At 45.3% G+C, this 21,028-nt stretch overlaps 1 protein-coding gene across 1 annotated transcript in view; it reads right to left on the bottom strand.

Moving 5' to 3' along the window:
- Window positions 1–1,867: 1,867 nt before the first annotated feature.
- The window catches only part of ATPAF1 (ATP synthase mitochondrial F1 complex assembly factor 1), a 35,584-nt gene continuing 16,423 nt past the window's right edge, over window positions 1,868–21,028 (bottom strand). Inside the window, exon 10 of the transcript XR_008597034.1 lies at window positions 1,868–1,884. The gene's annotated coding sequence lies outside the window, so the exon portion shown is untranslated. The remainder of the gene's footprint in view (window positions 1,885–21,028) is intronic.

Raw genomic sequence — 21,028 nt, 5'->3', positions numbered from 1 at the left:
TATCATTGCACCACCCTGAGAGTGCTTCCATGCTTCACAGTGGGTCAATTTGGGCCCAGATGGGCTGAATCAAGCCTGTTTGGGGCCAAAATTGGCCTGCAGCGAAGCGCGCACATGCCCCTGCACCTGCACAATGATGTCATTTCCCAGAAGTGCTGTCATTGAGTGTGCACAAGAAGCACCCAGGAAGCTGCAAAAGGTAAGCATTGGGTCCCCCCCCACACACACACACTGCCAGAAGGTTAACGGAACTTGGCATCCCTATTGCTAACGCTTGTGAGCCTTCTTCCATGTTGGTGTGTTTTATGTGTTTATATTTTTATGTTTATATTATGTTTTGCTCTGACCTGGTAAGCAAGCCTGATATTGTCAGATCTCAGAAGCTAAACAGGGTTGGCCTTCATTAGTAATTGGATGGGAGATTTCCAATATAGAGCAGGGTTGCTATACGGAAGCAGGCAATGGCAAACTACCTCTGTTAGTTTCTTGCCTTGAAAACCCCAGCATAAACATATAATTCTAAGACTAACATATTAAACAACATAGGAACTACCCAGTAGGATCATAGCTGAAAATGAAATCCTACCCTCAAGTCATAGTTGACTTATGGCGACCTCTTACCATTGCCTGTCTCTGCAACCCTGGTCTTCATTGGAAGTCTTCCATCCAATTTAAAGCAATAGTAATAAAGTCTATAATCTATCATACTTACAACAATAGTAGTAAATTTTATAGTCAGTCCCTATCCCTTTACAGATGCATATCCTTGAGACCACATCCTTACAGTATAGCCCTCCTATCTGAGTAAAAACCCCTCTCGCTTAATTCAGTTTTGCATAGTTTGCAGAAAGCCAGGAGAGTGGGAGTTTTTCTAACCTCTCTAGGTAGGCTGTTCCATAAAGTGGGGGCCACCACAAAGAATGCACATGTATGGGCAGCTGTTGATTTTGCCCGTAAGCAAGGTGGCACCTACAGAAGGCCCTGTTCAGATGAGTGGAGCTGCTATGGTTGAACTTAGGGAGAGAGACAGTCCCAAAGATATGAGGGACCACAGCCATAAAGAGCTTTGTATGTGATAGTTAATACCTTGAATTGAGCCTGATTTGATTGATTCATTGATTGATTAAACTTCCTTATATTTTGAACTAAATCTCATCTCTGGAAACTCCACGTTCCTATTCAGTCTAGCTATCTAAAGTGTGGTATTGAGGAAGCACAGCAGAGAAGCTCTACAACTTTGAAGCATGATAGCTCTAAAGTGCACAGTTACGATAGATTGCCCCCATACTTGCTTGTAGAAGGGTAGTGAGAGGCACAGCAACTAGACAAGAGACTCTAAATGGCAATGAGGTATGGAGTGTAAGATGTATGACTGTCTGGCAGGACATACTCGTACTCCTAAGACTCATTGATGGCAAACAGTGATTATCTGGGTTGTAAATGGCACCCCAGGAGAGGGAGGGGAATGGACCCATTGTCAGACTTGGGGTGACTGCAGGGTTCTCCTAACCTCCTAGTGTCCAATCAGAAGGAACAGGAAACAGTTTGCAAGCCTGTTCCCTCACAGTGCCTCACACGTGAATTTAGAGTAAAGAAGCAATCAGAAACAGAAGTGCAAACTGTGTACAAGAACTTCCCAGCAAGGATTCTTTCTTCTTGTTTGCATTCTCAGCTAATCCTGTCTCAGGTCAGACAAGGAGAAAGAACCTCAGGCACACCTTTGTTTAGTAGTGGTGTCAAAATCCAGATGCACTGTGTGAATACAATACTTTGTATTTGGACTGTAAACAGTGCCAGGTACACAAGCAGTTTTTATTGTTGCTAAGAGAAAAGGAGGAAACCTAGCAACAGTTCTTAAGATTGTGTTCTTTTTTAAAAAAAAACCTGAAAAGATATGCTAAGAATGACCTGATGTTACTCTTTTTAAGTTTGGGGGACTTTAAAAAAAAAAAAAACATTTGAAAGCTCCCAATAATCACCTTGAAGAGGCAATAGGAAGATTATTTCTTTTTTTCCTATTTAAAGTATGTCTTAATGACTTCTTCATAAAATATACCTGAGGAAGCTTGCTACTATATAAACACATCAAAATACAAGAAGAACAAATAAAATCAGGTAGTAATTTGTCTGGCTTTAAACTGGACCAAGATTGGTTGACTGTTTCTATAATTTCAGAATTTTCCTCAAAAGCTTTAGTGCTATTTAGAGCAATATTTTAGATCTGAATAAATTTAATGTAGTAATAATCAGTGGTTGGGGAGAGATGGAACTATGCATATTACTGAGGGCCAAGCTACAAGTGACGAATGACACTTGAACAGCAAGTGTATTTCTCCCTGTTCACTTGCCCTCCACTCAATCCACTTGCCGTTCAAGTGTCATTCATCATGTGTAGCTTGGCCCTCAGAAGTCTGATTAATGAGGCTGCAAGTGCTCTTACTTGGGAGTTAGTGTCATAACAGTTATGTTATCTTGTGTTGTTGTTGTGTTGTGTTACATTACCGTTACTGTTATATTTATCATTTGCCTTTGTTACTAGACTCAAGCCAAATTACACAGTGTAAGTCAATACAATAAAAGGCTGGGATATTCAATAAACAATACAATAGGTTAGAGATAACAGAAATTTGAAAAGCAAGCAATAATCCACATCCAGAGCTGAAAATCATGCTGAAACAAAACATAAGTAATTTGACATGACATATTATATGACAGAGTAAATATGTAAAAGAGTGGACTACAGCAATCACTTCACACCGAATAAGTTCCCTGAATAAATGCAGAAGAATCTGTACCTAAAACTCTTTGCTCTGCCATGTATGAAAATTATGTGAATATCTATTGCATGAAAAGAGAGGCTTCCAAACTCATCATTTAGGACAATCCTATGCAGAATTGCTAAATCCGATGGGCTTACAGCGCAGTGACTTTCCAGTTCACTGTGTAGGAGAGAGGCTAGAACTTTGAGCCTCTCTCATCATCTGTTCTGTGTAACAACCTGAGCTGTTCAGGTAGACCATCACACCATATTTATAATGCCAGGCGTCTCTTTGTTCAACGCCTTCTCTTCCCCCTCCTCTTCTGTAATTTTCTGCATAGAGGAACATTGGGGTTCCCCCCCCACTTTTTATTGCATCTGAAGAAATGAGCTCTGTCTTGTGGAAACTCATAGTGGAATAAATGATGTTAAATTTTAAGGTACCACCGGCCTTCTGTTTTATTTTGAGTATTGTAAATATCCAGACATTTGACTCGTTCTCATATGATGATGTGCATTTTTTAACCTCGTTTTCATTACACCCAGGAAGAAAAAACCATGAAAGAGCCCATTGGATCTCAAAAGCAAGTTTTTAAAAATGCAAGTTTTCTATATCATTGCCTATTATTTTCTCACTAAAGCCAGAAATATTACATGCCTCTTTTTCTAACTTTTTCTTGAAAATAATGTATTAGAACCAATAAGGTTTTGCCACTTACTGACACCAGCAGTGCAATGTGTATAAGGAAGAATACTATGTTATAATTTTGCTTCCTTTTGCTCATTACAATCAAGCTGAACTTTGGTTGTTTATCTTGAGTTACCTCACAAACAAACTATAAAGAGATATATACCAGAAGCTATATACCTACCAGTCAAAGGTCCCCACACTTCCTTCCCCCTTGCATTCCTGCACAGAAAGCTGCAGCTGACCAAGCCATTTTAGAGATGGCTGAAAGAGGAAGAAGGGGAAAGAAGGAAGGTCTGTGATTGCAAACTGCATTTAGACTCTTATTAACAATGAGCTCGCAGGGGCGGGAGCGTTGAACAACTCACTTGGCTAGTTTGCAGTTCTCCCAAGACCTGTTCCCATGGATGTGCCCTTACTTCTTGGGGACAGGTCCTCAGCGAGCTGTAAACCAGCACAGCTTCACTGAAGATTCTTAACTCTATCAAAGAATCTGTGCATTTATTCTGAATCCATTTGGAGTTAACAAATTAAGCAGTAATATTTCTTTCTAACCTCTGTCAGAATATGTCAATTGCCACTTATTTGATCCTGATAGTTTTAGGTAGGTAGCCATGTTGGTTTGTAGCAGAAGAGCAAGATTCAGGCCCAGTAGCACCTTGAAGTCCAACTAAATTTCCAGGTATGAGCTTTTGGGTGTCAGAGCTCCCTTTGTCAGATATGAGGGGAAAAGAAGGGTATTTATAATCCAGGCAGAGGGTAGAAAGGGTATTGTTAAACCCATCCAATGGATTGGCAGTGTACAAACTCACAATGAAATAAACACATAGTCAGAAGACTAGCTGGCCATTTCCTGAGTCAATATAAATTTTGTCTTGAAGATGCCTATTGAAAGAGAATGGGCATTGCTCTGTCATCCAAGTGGCCTTAGGCAATACTATTTGCCCTGGAGGCCCCTGAAAAAGTTTCTGCTTCCCATGTAAACTGACGGGAAGTCACTCAATCTCAGTTAACTACTAATGTTCCTCTCTCAGCAAAGATTGAGCAAACTTTGTGAATTATTACTCACAGGTTCCTGCAAATAAGATACTAATCACAAGTTACAGGAAGTACTGCAGGAGACAGTAATAAATCATAAAGTAAGCCAGAGAGTCCAACAGGTTTACTTGAACTGAAGAGATAATGCTAAGCTATGGAAGCCCTGAACAGGTGCCTGAAGGTAATGGAACGGTTTTGGGCAAATAAACTTGAAGCTCAATCCAGACAAGGCTGAGTACCTGTTAGTCAATGACAAAAAATGTGCTAAAAATGGGTAGGAAAACAAAAAAAAGTGGTGCATACAGATGACCTTGGGTCAGTCACAGCTCTCTTTGAGGTCTCTTAGCCCCACCCACCTCACAAAGTGATTGTTGTGAGGATAATAATAACACACTTTGTAAACTGCTATGAGTATGGCATTAAGTTGTCCTGAAGGGCGGTATATAAATCAATTTATTTTTAAAAAGAATTTACTGGAAATGGGCAAGAAAACAAAAAAGTGGTGCACACAGATGCACCGCAGACATTTCAGACAGTACTCTAGTGAATCAGAAATGCACAGAACACTTAAGAACAGAAGAAAAGATTTTTCATAAAAACTGGCTGAATTCTTTATTGCAAATGACACACAAACAGCATCGTGTGAAATAGTAAAAAAAGTGCTGGTGCCCTACAGCCAAAATGATTTACATAGGTAGTATGAACGTACCACAAAAAGCCACTCAAGGATGCAGGAGTCAGCCTGTCTTGAAGGGGGTGCCAAACCTGAAGATGCAGGTTTGAAGTGCTGCTTGGTCCTTGCTTATACTTAGAGGTTCATGGTTAGAATCATAGAATCATAGAATCATAGAGTTGGAAGGGGTCATACAGACCATCTAGTCCAACCCCCTGCCCAGTGCAGGATCAGCCTAAAGCATCTCTGACAATGTATTGTCGAAGGCTTTCACGGCCGGAGAACGATGGTTGTTGGGGGTTTTCCGGGCTGTATTGCCGTGGTCTTGGCATTGTAGTTCCTGACGTTTCGCCAGCAGCTGTGGCTGGCATCTTCAGAGGTGTAGCACCAAAAGACAGAGATCTCTCAGTGTCACAGTCAGATCTCTGTCTTTTGGTGCTACACCTCTGAAGATGCCAGCCACAGCTGCTGGCGAAACGTCAGGAACTACAATGCCAAGACCACGGCAATACAGCCCGGAAAACCCCCAACAACCATCATCTCTGACAAGTTCCTCCATAGCACATGGTGCCATTTATTGGTTTTGACTGGTACACCAGCTACAGCCTCTGACTAAAATTATCCATGCTCTGATCATATCTAGGTTAGATTACCATAATGTGTTTTATGTAGAGATAACTTCAAAAACAGTCCAGAACATTTAATTACCCAGAATGCAGCAGGTAGGCTGTAGTTGTGAGCTGAATACAGGGTTTCTATCTCCTCTGTGCTGAAAGATTTGTATTGATTGCCTATCTGTTTCCAGGCATAATCCAAAGTACTGGTTCTTATCTTTAAGGCTCTGCTTGGCTTGAGGCTGGGATACTTAAAGGACTGCCTCCTTCCATATTGTCTAGCCTCTTCCTAAGGCCTCTTCTCCATACTCCTGCCTGCAAAGATGAAACAGGAGGAAACTAGAGAGACAGCTTTTTCAGTGGTGGTACTTCACCTTTGGAATGCTCTTCCCCTTGAGGCTTGCCTGGCACCTGCCTTACTCTCCTTTAGGCACCAGTCCAAAACATTTCCTTTCATCCAGGCTTTTTACTGAGGACTTCCATCTTTTAAAGCTGTTTCTATGGTTCACTTCTAACCTGGGGACAGTTTGATTAATATCACACATCTTTAAAACCACACAAGAAAAACCAGCTGTTGTTTAGCCTGCAAGACTAGTAAGCGAGTAAGCTTGTGCAACTCCAAGAGCCTTTAGCTTCTGCTAAGATCAAATGCGGGGGAGGGTATCCTCAAAATCCTGTGGCCTTAAAATGTCATGTGTGGGAAATACATTCCAAGAACTCTTGGCTTATGATTTCAGGAGGGAGGGGAAAGGTACCTGTTTACACATTAAAGAAAGGCCATTTAATCAAAGCAAGAACATATTTATATATTTACTTCACTTGTACACTTCCTTTCTCCACAATGAGGACTCAAATCTGCTTACATCATTCTCCTCCCTTCCATTTTATCCTCACAACAGCCCTGTGAGATAGGTTAGGCTGAAAGTATGTGACTGGCCCTAGGTCACCCAGTAAACTTTCATGGCAGAGTGGGGAATCAAATCTGAGTCTCCCACATCCTTGTCTGACACACTGGAGTGAAGAGAGTCCTCAAGTCAGAACTGACTTATAGTGACCCCTAATGGGGTTTTCATGGCAAGAGACTAACAGAGGTGATTTGCCATTGCTTGCCTCAGCAACCGGGGTGTTCATTGGAAGTCTCCCATCCAATTACTAACCAAGGCTGACTCTGCTTAACTTCTGAGACCTAGGGCAAAACTCAGGGAGACAACCCGGTTAGTAGGAACAAACAGAAACAAAGCCGGGAATGTAACAATACGTATTTCTATTCTATTAAAGTGCATTTAAGTGCAAATAGCAAAAGTGTTGTAAACAGTGTACAAAAAGCAATAAATATATCAATCACAATCCATCAATGTCCATATATATATTCCACAATGGGAGATCCCAGGAAGGGGAGGTGGAGTTCCAGTTGGAAACAAATTTCCAGGAAAGTTCATAAATAATTTAAAAGTCATAATCCATGCACGGTGAAACCATTATTGCCGACGGTCCGATGTGTGCACTGATGTTTCAAATCCCGTTTCGTGGCAAAAAGGCACTTCTTCATGGGCATGTATCTTCTGGACTATGAATAAATTAACAATACACATGATACAGATGCTCTCACTCCCTTACTGCCATACCATGAAATTTCATAAATTTACTTACAAGTAATAAAAGTACATCAATTTACTTACAAGTAATAACTCCCGGTCCAACACACTCCCGGATCCAATACACAATCAAAAATTACAACGGACATAAACACAAAGGGGGAGGAAACCAGTTATATTCAGATGGTAATTAATGACATAATTAATTGTTTCCCCAAATCCCCCTTAAAGGAGCCAACCCCATGAATCTCTATTACTGACTAAACTAAAATCAAAAATTGGGGAACACACATTTGGAATCAATAACCTAAATTGTCCAAAGCGGTCTGGTGCAAAGATTGATGTACAAAACCTATTGTACCGAAAGGAACGTGCAAAACCCATCATTCAGTAAAACGCTGAATCAGCGTTTATTGGGTACCGGAGGACAAATAATTTGAAGGACATATTAACAAGATCAGAGTTCAAGACCCAGGGAATGGCGTTTGATCGCCCCACGGGGCATCATCCCTGTGGTGATTGTAATGTGTGTACACACATGGTCAGACTAGAGAATCTGAGTATAGGTAAGCGTAGGAGTAGGAGCTTCTCCACCTGCCGTACATCCAATTTGGTGTATGTCATTTGCTGTGAATGCAATTTGTATTATGTTGGCAGCACCACAAGATCATTGAAGGTGAGAGTTCAGGAACATCTCTCTAGAATTAGGAACAGGGTTCTTGAGGCCCCGTTAGTAGCCCACTACCTGAAAGAAAACCACGACATTAGGAACCTGTGTGTCTCAGTGCTGGAATTAGCACAGGCATCCTCACTGCAGGAAGACTTGAAGAAGAAGCTGTGCAGGATGGAGAGTAGATGGATTTTTGACTTGCAATGTCTGGCCCCCTTGGGTTTAAACCAAGAGATCGATTATTCCTGCTTCTTAGGGGAGGGATGATTCAGCGATTTACTGAATGATGGGTTTTGCACGTTCCTTTCGGTACAATAGGTTTTGTACATCAATCTTCGCACCAGACCACTTTGGACAATTTAGGTTATTGATTCCAAACGTGTGTTCACCAATTTTTGATTTTAGTTTAGTCAGTAATAGAGATTCATGGGGTTGGCTCCTTTAAGGGGGATTTGGGGAAACAATTAATTATGTCATTAATTACCATCTGAATATAACTGGTTTCCTCCCCCTTTGTGTTTATGTCCGTCGTAATTTTTGATTGTGTATTGGATCCGGGAGTGTGTTGGACCGGGAGTTATTACTTGTAAGTAAATTGATGTACTTTTATTACTTGTAAGTAAATTCATGAAATTTCATGGTATGGCAGTAAGGGAGTGAGAGCATCTGTATCATGTGTATTGTTAATTTATTCATAGTCCAGAAGATATATGCCCATGAAGAAGTGCCTTTTTGCCACGAAACGGGATTTGAAACATCAGTGCACACGTTGGACCGTCGGCAATAATGGTTTCATCGTGCATGGATTATGACTTTTAAATTATTTATGAACTTTCCTGGAAATTTGTTTCCAACTGGAACTCCACCTCCCCTTCCTGGGATCTCCCATTGTGGAATATATATATGGACATTGACGGTTTGTGATTGATATATTTATTGCTTTTTGTACACTGTTTACAACACTTTTGCTATTTGCACTTAAATGCACTTTAATAGAATAGAAATACATATTGTTATATTCCCTGCTTTGTTTCTGTAACTTCTGAGACCTGACAAGATCAGGCTCACCCGGGCTATCCAGGTCAGGACAGTCTGACACACTAACCAGTGTATGAACAGGGCTGGTGCAAGAGTTTCTGGCGCCTGCGGCCACTCATGCACGTGCGCGCAGAGCGCGTGCACGCCACGGACTGCGTGATGATGTCATCGTGCGATGACATCATCACGCAGCGCAGGATAGCTGGGGCGGCACGTGGAGGCTGCTCCGTGCTCCGCACACTGCCCCAGCAGCAGCCTGACGGCTTCTGCGCCCGGCTGGGATGTGTGGGGGTGGAGGAGCGCGCAGCAGAGCTGGCGTGGCTGGCTGCAGCCAGCCAGCCCTGTGCTGCCGCCGCCACATGCCCCAGCCAGGCTCAGAAGCCGTCAGGCTGCTGCTGGGGTGGTGTGTGGAGCACGGAGCAGCCTCCGCGCGCCACCCCAGCAGCGGCTCGCGGCTTCTGCGCCTGGCTGGGGCGTGTGGCGGCAGCGGCAGCACGGGGCTGGCTGGCTGCAGCAGCAGCTGCAGCCCAGTCACACCAGCTCCGCTGCGCACGCCTCCGCCCCCCGACACCCCCTCTGGCGCCTCTCCAGTGCCCTCGTGCCCGAGGTCACCGCCTACCTGGCCTCAATGGGCGCGCCGGCCCTGTGTATGAAGCTGACTGTCAGTCAAGAACCAATATGTGATCCCAGCAGGGAGTAGCTTGAATTCCTGAATATACCAAGAATACATTGATTGTCTCCCTCAAAATCCAAAGTTCTATGCATAAACCAGCTAAATAATCAAAGCTACTGAAATTTCAGGTGCAGTTATTGGACTATTAATACTCCACCTTTTTCAGTGAGACTCAAGGTGGATTACGCAAACCTCAGGAAAATTTGATAGCCATACTTTTGACAGCGGCTAAAACAACTATTTCAGCCCTGCTGGAGAGACAAAAAAGTCCCACAGATCACAATTTGGTATTTGAAAATCTGGATTTATTTAATAATGGAAAAAATTGCAGACCAAATAAAAATGACAGAAAGCACTAATTATGACTCCACCTTTCTCAAAACTTGGCAGCCCGTACTGGAATATATAGAGAAACAACATTCATCTACAGATAGTCAGATACATACCTCATTCTATGAGTGGTTTGGATACCAAGAGAGTGTAATTCTTTTTTTTTTGTTGATCTAATGTCTAGTCACTTATACAATTCTCCATATGATTATTTGGCATAACTTCTAGTTGTTGTTTAGTCTGAAAGCTGACTGTTCATGTACAAATAGTTATTGTTTACTTGTAGTTACATATGGCAACTGATTAAATAATTTTTTTTTAAAAAAAAGGTGGATTACGCAATGTAAATTAGTGCAATCATAAGCAAGGTAATAACATAAATTTGAAAACAAAGCATTAAGTATTATACATGACAAACAGGGAACCCACAAGTACTTGTGGGGAGTGACTTCATTTCCCCTTGTATCCCTTTCTTCACACTGTTTTTAATTTCTTTTCTCCTGGCAGACCCCATGTCCTCTCCCCTTTCCTTACTTCCTTCTTTTCCTCCAATTCACCACTCTGTCCCCAGTCTTCAGATTTATTTTTTATTTAATTCATCTGCGAGGAGACTGGGAGGCATCAATTCTGGGTGATTTTTAACACTTTTTTACTTTTTAGCATTTTTATGTCATCGTGTTCCTTGCTGCTCCAAGCAACTCCATTTATACCTCCCCTTTCTCCTCAGTGGGAATCCCAAGTTGCTTACATCATTCTCATCTCATTCTCACAACTCAATGAGGTACAATTAGGGTTGCCAGGTCCCTTTACCCTCCCAGTGAGAGGGGGGACCCTGTGCTTACCTTCTTGGTGCTCTGGGATGCCCCTTGCGCACGCGTGGCCCCACACTAGCATGATGACATCACTTCCGGTAAGTGACAATATTGCGCTAGGCTGGGGAGTATGTGTGCGCTTCACTGTGGGCCGATTTGGGTCTTAAATGGGCCTGATTCAGCCCATTTGGGGCCCACATCAGCCCACTGTGAAGCATGGGAGTGCTCTCGGGGTGATGTGATGACATCAGTGACATCGTCATGCTGGCCCCTGGGAGCACGCCTGGGAGACCCATTCCCCCTTTCCTCCTGCCGGCAACTTAAGCAATGGCGGAGGCTGAAGTGTGAGAGTGGGGGATTCTCCGCCCCCACTGGAGTAATGGGATCCCTAGGTACAATAGGCTGACAGACAGTGACCAGCCCAGCAAGCTTCCATGGCAAAGAAAGGATTTGGAATTGGGTCTCCCAAATTCTAGCACGACACTCAATCTTTTAGAGAACACTGCCTCCTCCTTCTCTCCCACAGCATCCTCTCCCTGGGAAAAGCCTGGCCAAGTTGCAAAAGTCATGAAGAAGCAAGGTGCTCAGGTGAGTTGTGTGCTGGCCACTACTGGGCCCAGCCAAGTTGTGCAAGATTTCTGGAGACTGTCACTGGGCCCAGGAGAGTCGTATGGCACCAAGTCATCTGATAGCTGCTGCTGCATTTGGCTGAGCCACACAGATTACATGGTAGCAAGTTGCCCAGTGGTTGCTGCTGGGCCTGGCCCCAACAAATCCTTGCCTCTAAAGCAGGAGGGAAAGAGGGTGGACTGGGAGGCCAAAACAGCCCTTGAAAGGGCCCTTCCCCAGCTGTTACTGACAGAAACCAAGGTTTGAGAGCTGGCTGCTTAGATGCTTAGCCATCTCCACTGAGATCTCCTTTCTGAAAGTTACAAGCAGTGCCTGAAAGTTACAAGCAGTGGAGGTTAACCTAGGGTTGCTAACCTCAAGGCAGGGTGAATGGAAGATTGGAAACAAAAACAAACTCAAAGGAGAAACATCTTGAGGAGGAGGAGGACATATATTAAATGTCGAGCAATCATGCCCTCTGGTGTTTGTCTTGGGCTGTGTATTCTGCAATGGAGAATACATGTTCTTCACTTTGTAATTAATACCTCTGCTTTGAGAAGCATTGAACCAGACTTTACGCAAGTCATGACATCAGTTTAAATGTTATAGACTGGATCCAGTTACAGAGCCACGTCTGCTTCTCCCAACAGCCCCCTGCACTGCCACTGCTGTAAGTCAGGAGACCCTCTGAAATAACAGGGCATGCTATATGGAGGCCTGTTGCAATTAGAAGGAAAGTCAGCTGAACTTGTTCTCCGTCCCATTTAAGCAAGATTACGGGAACATTGATAGTTATTCAGCCTCTGTGTAAAGCCTTTAGGAGAACTCATTCATAGCTATGAAATTGGATGTCATCAATATACAGATGACACCCAGACCTATATTTCGTTATCTAATACTCTGGTGATGCTGTAGAAGTACAGAGTCGTTGCTTGACAGTTTTATTAACTGGCTGAAAGCAAACAAACTGAAATTGAACAAAACGGAAGTGATCCTGGAGGAAAAAGCAGAGAACTTGAAGGATATTGTGCTTCTGACCTTTGATAGAGTTCAGCTAATCCTGGCTGACAATTAAAATCCTAGAGGTTATATATACTAGATCCAGCACTGCTGCTAGAGAAGCAAGTAAATGCAGTTGTAAACAAGGCCTTCTCACAACTGAGATAAGCGTGGTCCCCTGCCTTGACATGGCCAATCTAGTCACCTGGATTCATGGCACAGTAGCATCAAGACTTGACTACTGTAATGCTCTCTACATAGGTCTCCCCTCAAAGCTGACTTGGAGACTCCAGCTGATACAGAACACTGCAGCTTGTTTACTCTGAGGAGCTAGACAGAGGATGCATATCACTCCCATTCTGCAGTCTCTCCCTTGACTTCCCATCAGCTACCAGGCTCAGTTCCAGGTCATGACTGTCATATTCAAAGCCCTTCATGGCCTAGGCCTCTCCTATCTGCAAAACTGCCTCTCCCCCTATCCTCTCCATCACAGCAGCTTTGACCATCTGGTCAGGGCCTTCTGCAGATACTTCTCTGCAGCTGAGCAAAATCAGCACCTACCTGAACACATTCTTTCTCTTTGGTAGTCCACACCTTATGGAATGGTCTGCTTGAGGTCAGGAAAGCGCCCACTTTCTTGGCTTTCCACAAACTATGCAAAACTGAATTATTTAGGACTTTCTATCAGATTATAGAGTTGTGTTGTAAGAAGTAGCTCAGAGAGATTCCTTGGGATGGACAGGGATTATCCGCTATCCTATTGGAAAATGTCTGCTGATATAGACATGCATCTACTGGGGAGTTTCCACATTGCTAAACAAGACATGTAAATTAGTTATGCTTTGTTTCAGAACGAGTTTATCTCTGTGCTTGGCTCTATGCTTATTTTTCAAATTCGTGCCACCATACCTATTGTGTAAATAGGTATTGAAAGTTGTTGTTCATTATTGAATTTTGCTCAGAGAATCTCCTGTTAATCATATTGTATTTTTATTTGCAGTGTAATCTGCCTTGGATCTCAGTAATAAAGGCAGACTATAAATAAATAATAACAACAATAATTCCCTTTGTGCTGCAGCTCCCCCAATGCCACATTGTTATATAGAGTGCAGAGGGCTACTGGAAGAAGGGGATAGCACTGAACATTACTTGCACAAGCCTGTTTATTCACAAAAGCCTTGGATTCAGTGCTACATTAATAGAAAAGAGACAGGGATTCTTGTTTCTTGCTGTTTTATCATTGAATATGCATTTTCAAGTTAAAGTACACAGAACAATGCACACACTGGTGTATCACATAGTGACTAAGTGGGTCTCATTACAGACTTCATCTCTCAGCCTGCTCTATGGGGATAAAAATATAGACCTATATTACAGGGCTGTTGTAAGGGCTATGGAGATTACCCATGGGGAGTAATTTGTACACTGAAAATGCTATACAATACTACCACCAAACATCACATTTTAATGTTCATAGATTTCCTTTCTTAGCTCTAACACTATTCTCCAAATACAAATAATTGTCCATATTCCAGACATTTGGAGGTGGTAAGACACAAAACAGTAGTTTGTAATTTTGAATTAAATATTTAAGATATTATTTTAAGTGTAAAATGGTAGCTCTTCCACAGTTTAAAAGATCCAGAGGCGTTAGCCATGTTAGTCTGTAGTCACAAAATAGTAAAGAGTCCAGTAGCACGTTCAAGACTAACCACCTTTATAGTAGCATAAGCTTTCGAGAACCACAGTTCCTTCATCTGACGAAGAGAACTATAGTTTAAAATAAAAATGTTTGATATTTAAATATTCTCTACCAAATCATAGCACTTACATTTCCCAAAAGTCATACATTACAATTCTGTAGCAGGAAAAAGGAAGCCACAGCTAACCTTTAGCACGCTGTTCACTGGTGGTTTCCACTTTGCTTTGCAGGCAGTCTCTCGGACATTGGGATTCAGTTTCCAGCATGTTCCACTACAATAACTGTGGCAGTAGGAGTCAGGGACAAGGAAAATCTGTTCCTCATGTGTGTCTCCATTTAGCTAAATTCAGGAAAGCTGGTGAGAAATTCAGGGCTAACTACAGTTTGTAGCAAATTTTGGTTCATGGAATAAAACTATTCGAATTTCTTATTTCTGTGCACATAGGGCATAGAATCAGGCTTTGAAAAAGGAGATTAAATTCAAACCTTCTTATCTTCAGAAGCATATACTGGAGCCCAACTTGCTGAAATGCGTATATAGAGCTGTCTTTTGGGACTGCTTTGGGACTGCTAACATACATGTAAGGTTGCAAGGGTATTTCATCTTTTGTATCTCTGTACATGCATGTAGATATCAGCAGTAGAACACAGAGGCAAGACTACTCGATGGATTTTTTAGCATAGGCAGATCCCAACACTCTGGCTTCTCCTATTCTCACATGACTCATGTCATATGACTTTCTGCCATATGCTTGCAGCTCAGTGAGTCCCATGCTGCTGCTTGAGATTAAAAGGAGTGTCCTCCCTCAACATGGTGGCTGACTGAGTGACTCATTTTTGTGAGCTCTCATGCTAGTTTCTGCTTTAAGGGCTATTATAGCCAGGGAGGACTGGAGAAACCAGTCTGAAACCTGTCTCTCACTGAGAGGCACCCAGCGTGCAATATTGGACCGATCGGGGAACTGTTTGGCTCTCTTTAATTAGAGAGTTAGATACTCCCCAGCTCCCAAAGATGCAGACCATCTGCAAAGCAAAACTGAAGTGGTTGAAAGCCAGATAAGCCAGCCTGGGACTTCTGTAAATATAACTTAACTATCTTAACAGTGCTAGGACCTCCTCTCTTTTTTCTGTCATATTTCAAGAGGAAGGAAATTGTCAACTGTGCTTTATTTTTCATGCCTTATTTCTGATCTCCGGACGCAAGATGAAAGACGTACAAGCCCAGCACTGATTCAACCAACTAAGAGGTAATTGATCTTAAGTTTTTGAGACTTGAAAATAACCGGGACATTCTTCCATCTTGGCATGTTTACAGATAAATATAGACCTTTCTTAATTCCATCTGTGAATTCAGCCAGTTTGGGACATTATCTTTGCTTTCATTTTCTGTGGCTGCTTTATTTTACTCTTAAGAAGAAATGAAACAACTGATTCCAAACAGATTTGATTATTGGGTCAGTTTTGGATTATAAACTACCTACAAGGCAAGACCTAAAGAATTATTGTTATTCTAAATCATTATGTTATGGAATTCTCAACGTCATTATTTGTTTAACTTCTGTTGAACAACAAAAGGTTGTTTGGCCGATTCCGCACGGCTTACCTGAAGCCAGAACGTTGCGGACCATGCTGGCAAAAACGTGAAAGATCACATTTTCTCGCGCGAGTTTTGCACATCGTGCAAAACTCGCGCGAGAAAACGCAATCTTCCGCGGTTTTGCCGGCATGTTCCACAACGTCCCGGCTTCAGGTAAGCCGTGCGGAATCGGCCTTTAACTTTTTTGGGTGTAGTGGTTAAGACTGTGGGACTATAATCTGGAGAGCCGGGATTGATTCCCCACTCCTCCACTTGAAGCCAGCTGGGTGACACAGCTCTCTGGAGCTCTCTCATCCCCACCCACATCACAGGGTGTTTTGTTGTGGGGATAATAATGGCATACTTTGTAAACTGCTCTGAGTGGGTGTTAAGTCATCCTAAAGGGCGGTATATAAATCGAATGTTATTATTATTGAGAAAACTGAGAGATCAAGATCCAAAGGGATTTTTCGAAGATTAGAAGAAAATGAGAAAGTACTTAGAAAGAAAATGGGATGTCAAGGGACAATTGTCATCTTTTGAAGTATATTAAATAAGATAAGATATATTTTAGAACTTTACCAATAGTAACAGACTAATAGCGTAGAAATATGATCAGAAAATGGGGGGTTGGAGTGCTGTTGGAAGTCAACACTGAAAAGGGGGAGGGGAGGGGGTAGGGAACATATACTTATGGGAACTGAAAAGAAATGTAGTTGCTTTTAACTTGATTGTACGTTAACTCATCCAATAAAATTTCATCAAAAAATATTATTATTATGTTATTATTTTCTGTGTTGGAAGAACTATATAGTAGGTAATCCATAAGATTTTGTATATACAACTAATATTAAAATAGATTAAAAGGTAAACAAAATAATTAAATTAACAATTTAAGATACTAAATTTTATCAGGCTGAGTAAAATCTTGAAAGCAAAATATTTGGAATCTTACCTTCGGACAAACCTCAGAGATACCTTTCAATATCTTATTTAGATGTAACTCTCTGATGGAGAGGAAAACTCTTTATGAAGCTCATATATATTCTCTTATTCATAATTAATATGATTTATATATCCAGGTTGTAGAAATTGTCAAACTTTTTTCTAAATATTATTTTTCATATTATGTTCCTATTATCTCTGTGCTTTCTCTCTGATTGAATTAATTCAGTATACATTAACAGGTTAATCTATCAAATTTAGAATGGACAACTAACACTAAAATAGACTAACAGTTAAGCTAAATAGTGAAACTAAGAACTAACTGCGCAATCCTATGGCCGGCCCCAACGCCGGCGTGGCTGCACAGGCGGAGCAGCGGCGGTGCCAGGCTGGATCCAGCAAAGTGTGGCTGCGGCAGTGGCGGCAGCGGCGCAGAGATGCAAATTGGGAGAACCAGAAAGTGTTGTGGGCAGGTGTGATGCACGGCCGCTGCCAGGCGCAGCCAAAGGGCGCTGTTCCTGACAAGCGGCAGGGGGAGGGGCCAGGAAAGGCGCAGCCTATGGGCAGCACACGATCCCGGCCAGGCCCCAGAGCAGCAGGCAAACTGCACCCATGCCGGCAGACTGCCTCGGCTTGTGCGTTGGGCGGGGCTCGCAGTCGGGAAGGAGAGGGGTGGGCGTGGTCTGAGGAGCCTCTCCCCCGTTTGCCCAATGCAGCACCAAGTCCGTGGCAGCCGCGTCCAGAGAGGTTGGCATGCGACTGGCAGGCGCCCTGCCGTGAGGAATCCAGGGCAGCAGCCAGTCTCTGGCAGCAGGGAACAGCCACCAAGTAGCGCCGAAGGGGAGGGTTGGCCTGAGGCCGCCACCAAGAGGCAGACACAGCAGGCCCGCCCCCATCCCCATCCCAAGGCAAAGACCACAGACACCCGTTGCACAGAAATCAGCCTTTATTATTATACCATCCCACCTCCCCCAGAAGATGTGAGGAAGGGGAGGCATGTAGGAGAGGTAGGGTGTCGAGGGACCATGGGGAGGCATGGCTGGGGAGAGCCTATTTGGAAGGACAGGCAGCCAGGAGCCTGTCAATGGCCTGGGTGCTGCCTCGCCAGCCCCCTCCCCGCTCGCCCCCTGCGCCGTCCGGAGCCTGTGCGAGTGCATGGTCAGAAGCAGCTGCCCCTCCACCCAGCCTTCCCAGCTGCAGCGACCAGGTCACGTGGCCAAAACCCGCTCCGCTGCCCCTGCCCCCCCTGGCCCTGGCCCCATTGCCTCCAGCAGCTGTATAACACCCTGGGCCGTGGCCCCGCCTGTCCAGCAGAAGACCCCACCCCCCCGCAAGGCGGCAGCGGGGCTCACCGGCGAGGCCGGCGGCCGGACCCCCTTGGCCGTCCACGGGCCCGGCCTCTCGCACGCAACTGGGCCCGAGGGAGGGGTGCCTCTGGGGTGGGTGGAGCTGCTGCAGCAGGTGGGGCCGATGGGTCGAGGATGGCGACGAGCCGCCTGAGCAGGGCTTCGGCACAGGCTTGAGCGGCATGGATCCCCTCTCCCACCTCCAGTACCGCGGCCGTGAACTCCCAGCCGCGGTTGTTCGCCTCCTCCCATGCAGCGTGCACCTCTAGCCGCTCCCTCTCGATCACCGCCCACATTGCGGCCAGTGTCGGGGGAAGCCGCTGGGCAGGGCGGAGCCACGCGCAGCCTCGGACACACCCCACCCCTCCCAACAACCACGCCATGGTGGCGCGGGAGCCTCGCAACTGCCCCGCAGGATTGGATGCAAGGCGGGACGCCGCGGGGTGGAGGGTGTTGGAATGACCAATGGGGCTGCCGCAGACACCCGAGGGGCTGGACCCACTCTGGGAGGCGGCCGCTCATGGGACTTTGTTGCTGCGGCTGCAGCTGCAACGGGAGCGACCCTCCCCAGGCGCGCAAGACCTCCTGCCCGGGATACGGCATCCACCTGCCGCTACCCTAGTTTCTTCACTGATGGGGCTAGGGTTCCAGTGAGCGGACCGTTTCCACTGCCATCTCCTGCCCCCTTGCAGCAGCACCCCCGGCCACCCTCTCCCTGGCTTATTGGGTGCCAGCTGCTCGCCCTACCAGGGATCGAGCACCCTCAGTGGCTCCTCCCTCCCCGCTGACATGCCCTTCCCCAACCCTCTACCTGACGTTACTGTGGGGGAGGGAGGGGGCGGGGAGGCAGAACGGGGTCTGTCAGATACATTTGTGGCAATGTGCAGGTGGAGATATGTGACGGGAGTGTTGGGGGAGGGGCAGAGGACGAAGTCAGGCTCGCAGACACAGAAGGTAGTTGTTTTACAACTCGTTTTATTGCACTGGAAAAAGCGGGCTTGTGTTTAGGCTAGCAAGGGAGCTGGAGCATTCCACACAGCCCTCCTTCCCGCTCGGAGGGGCGGGGCTGGGATGCAGGCCGCGGCGCGAAAGTGCTTCCTGGGCTGCAGCCAACCGTCCATCAGAGATGTTTGGGGAGGGCGGGGCGCGGGAAAGCATCCATGCCCTGGACGTGCCTGCGGGAGAAAAAGACACATGTGGGCTTTGCCTCGTTCCACTGGCGAGGCAAGCCCCACACTCCGCCATCTGGGAGGATGCACATAGTCGAGGGCAGCAGCGACCAGCTGATGCACAGCAGTCTGGCGAGGATGCACTCAGCCGTGGCAAGCCTTTACCTTTACGGGAGGGAATGAGCTGGTCGTTACAAACATCTGGTCACATATGGTTTTCGGGGCACCTGCCTCTGAGGCGGCCAGGGGCGGCCATGATCACCCCCCACCCTTGCTTGGCCTCACCCGAAGTGGCAAGTGAGCGGGTGGGGTCAGGTGAATGGGCGGTTTGCACTAATCTGCGGAACGGGTCCCCCCTCCCCTACCTCCTCCTCACCTGTCAGTGCTCCGTCAGTCATCACCAGGCGGGAACTCCAGAGTCAGGGTACCTGCAAGGAAACGGGAGAGGCTGCTGTAAGTTCGCCAAGTGTCATTCCCTTCTCTCACGGAAGGGTTAATTTGTTTGTGCTTAGTTAGAAGCAACTAGCTTGCATGAGTCCAGTTAGATGTTGAGTTGTTCTTCCTGTCAGGGTAAAAAGGGGGTTAGCCAGACATTTGCACTTCTTCCCTTTTACGGGAAGTCCCCCCACTTTTTCACAAAGTCCCCCGAGTGCATTCCGTGCCTGCCACCGTGAATGCCCTCACCCCCGTTCGGTGTTCAAAGGGGCAACGCCACACAGCACACGGACAGAGGGACAGAGCCTCCGGCGACGTGCTCACTTACCTGAGGGGTTTGGCCAGCGCTGGCCGGATGTTTTGTAGGGCGCGGTCGCAGGTGATTGGGTGCGGAGAGGGGGGCTCGTCCACGCCGGGCGTGCACGCTGATTGGTCCCCGGGATAGTTCTCATCCTATGCTCCTTCGGGCCATGGAGGCGGGGCTGGGCGCTCGGAGAGGGGGCCGGTTTTTCACTGTTCCATGGGCGCCTATGGGCTACGCCTTCTTTTTCCGTGGCGTAGCTTTTTTGCGCCGCTGTGGGCGTTCCCGCTTCTGGAGGGGCTTAGGGAGCAGACTAACTCTGACCCCGCCCTGTTCTCCACCCCCCCCCTGCGCCGGCGTGGGGCTCTACGCCACTCCTCCACCGCCGCCCGGGTGCCTGTGGCTTGTGCCGGTGCCGGCCCGCCGACAGGCCAGCGCCGTGTCCCAGCGCGGGCGGACAGCCACTTACGCGGGCGTAAGGCCCAGATGCGCCGTCGCAAGCCTTAGTTCGGTTCCTATTCACTTTCCCCTCCCCTCTTAGGATTGGGCTGCCAATATATTAAGTATTGTGTGATAGAATATAATGTAGAATGCAAAATGTTTAAAGTTTTACCTATGCTGAATTTCCCTAAAAATAGGTTATCAAATATATTTAGAAAACTTTACAGCTTATTCCTTTTCTCCATTTCTTTTTTTTAAAATATATAATGGATGTGAGGGAGAAGAATAAAACTATTTTATATATTTTGATTATATCTTTCATGTAGTCCAGATTTATTATATATTATACATACTCTCTGTGAAGTAGTTTAATGTACTTTGTATAAAGTTCTATGCACTTTCAACTGTTTTGTTGCTTTTTAAAATAAAATTTTTAAAAGAGATTAAAAAGGAGTGTTTTGAGTCTAGAAACATTGAAGATTTTTGGTCAAGGAATGCTCTGAGAACTTGAGCTGTATACAATTCTTCCCCTACAATAGTGGTGTACAAAGGAGAAGATCCACATTTTCAGGAGGTTCTTCCAACATGCAGCCCCTTGCACGGCATTCTACATTTC

This window comes from Eublepharis macularius, chromosome 5 (assembly GCF_028583425.1).
Source record: "Eublepharis macularius isolate TG4126 chromosome 5, MPM_Emac_v1.0, whole genome shotgun sequence".
Lineage (NCBI taxonomy): Eukaryota > Metazoa > Chordata > Lepidosauria > Squamata > Eublepharidae > Eublepharis > Eublepharis macularius.
This window is presented reverse-complemented; position numbering and strand designations above follow the sequence as displayed.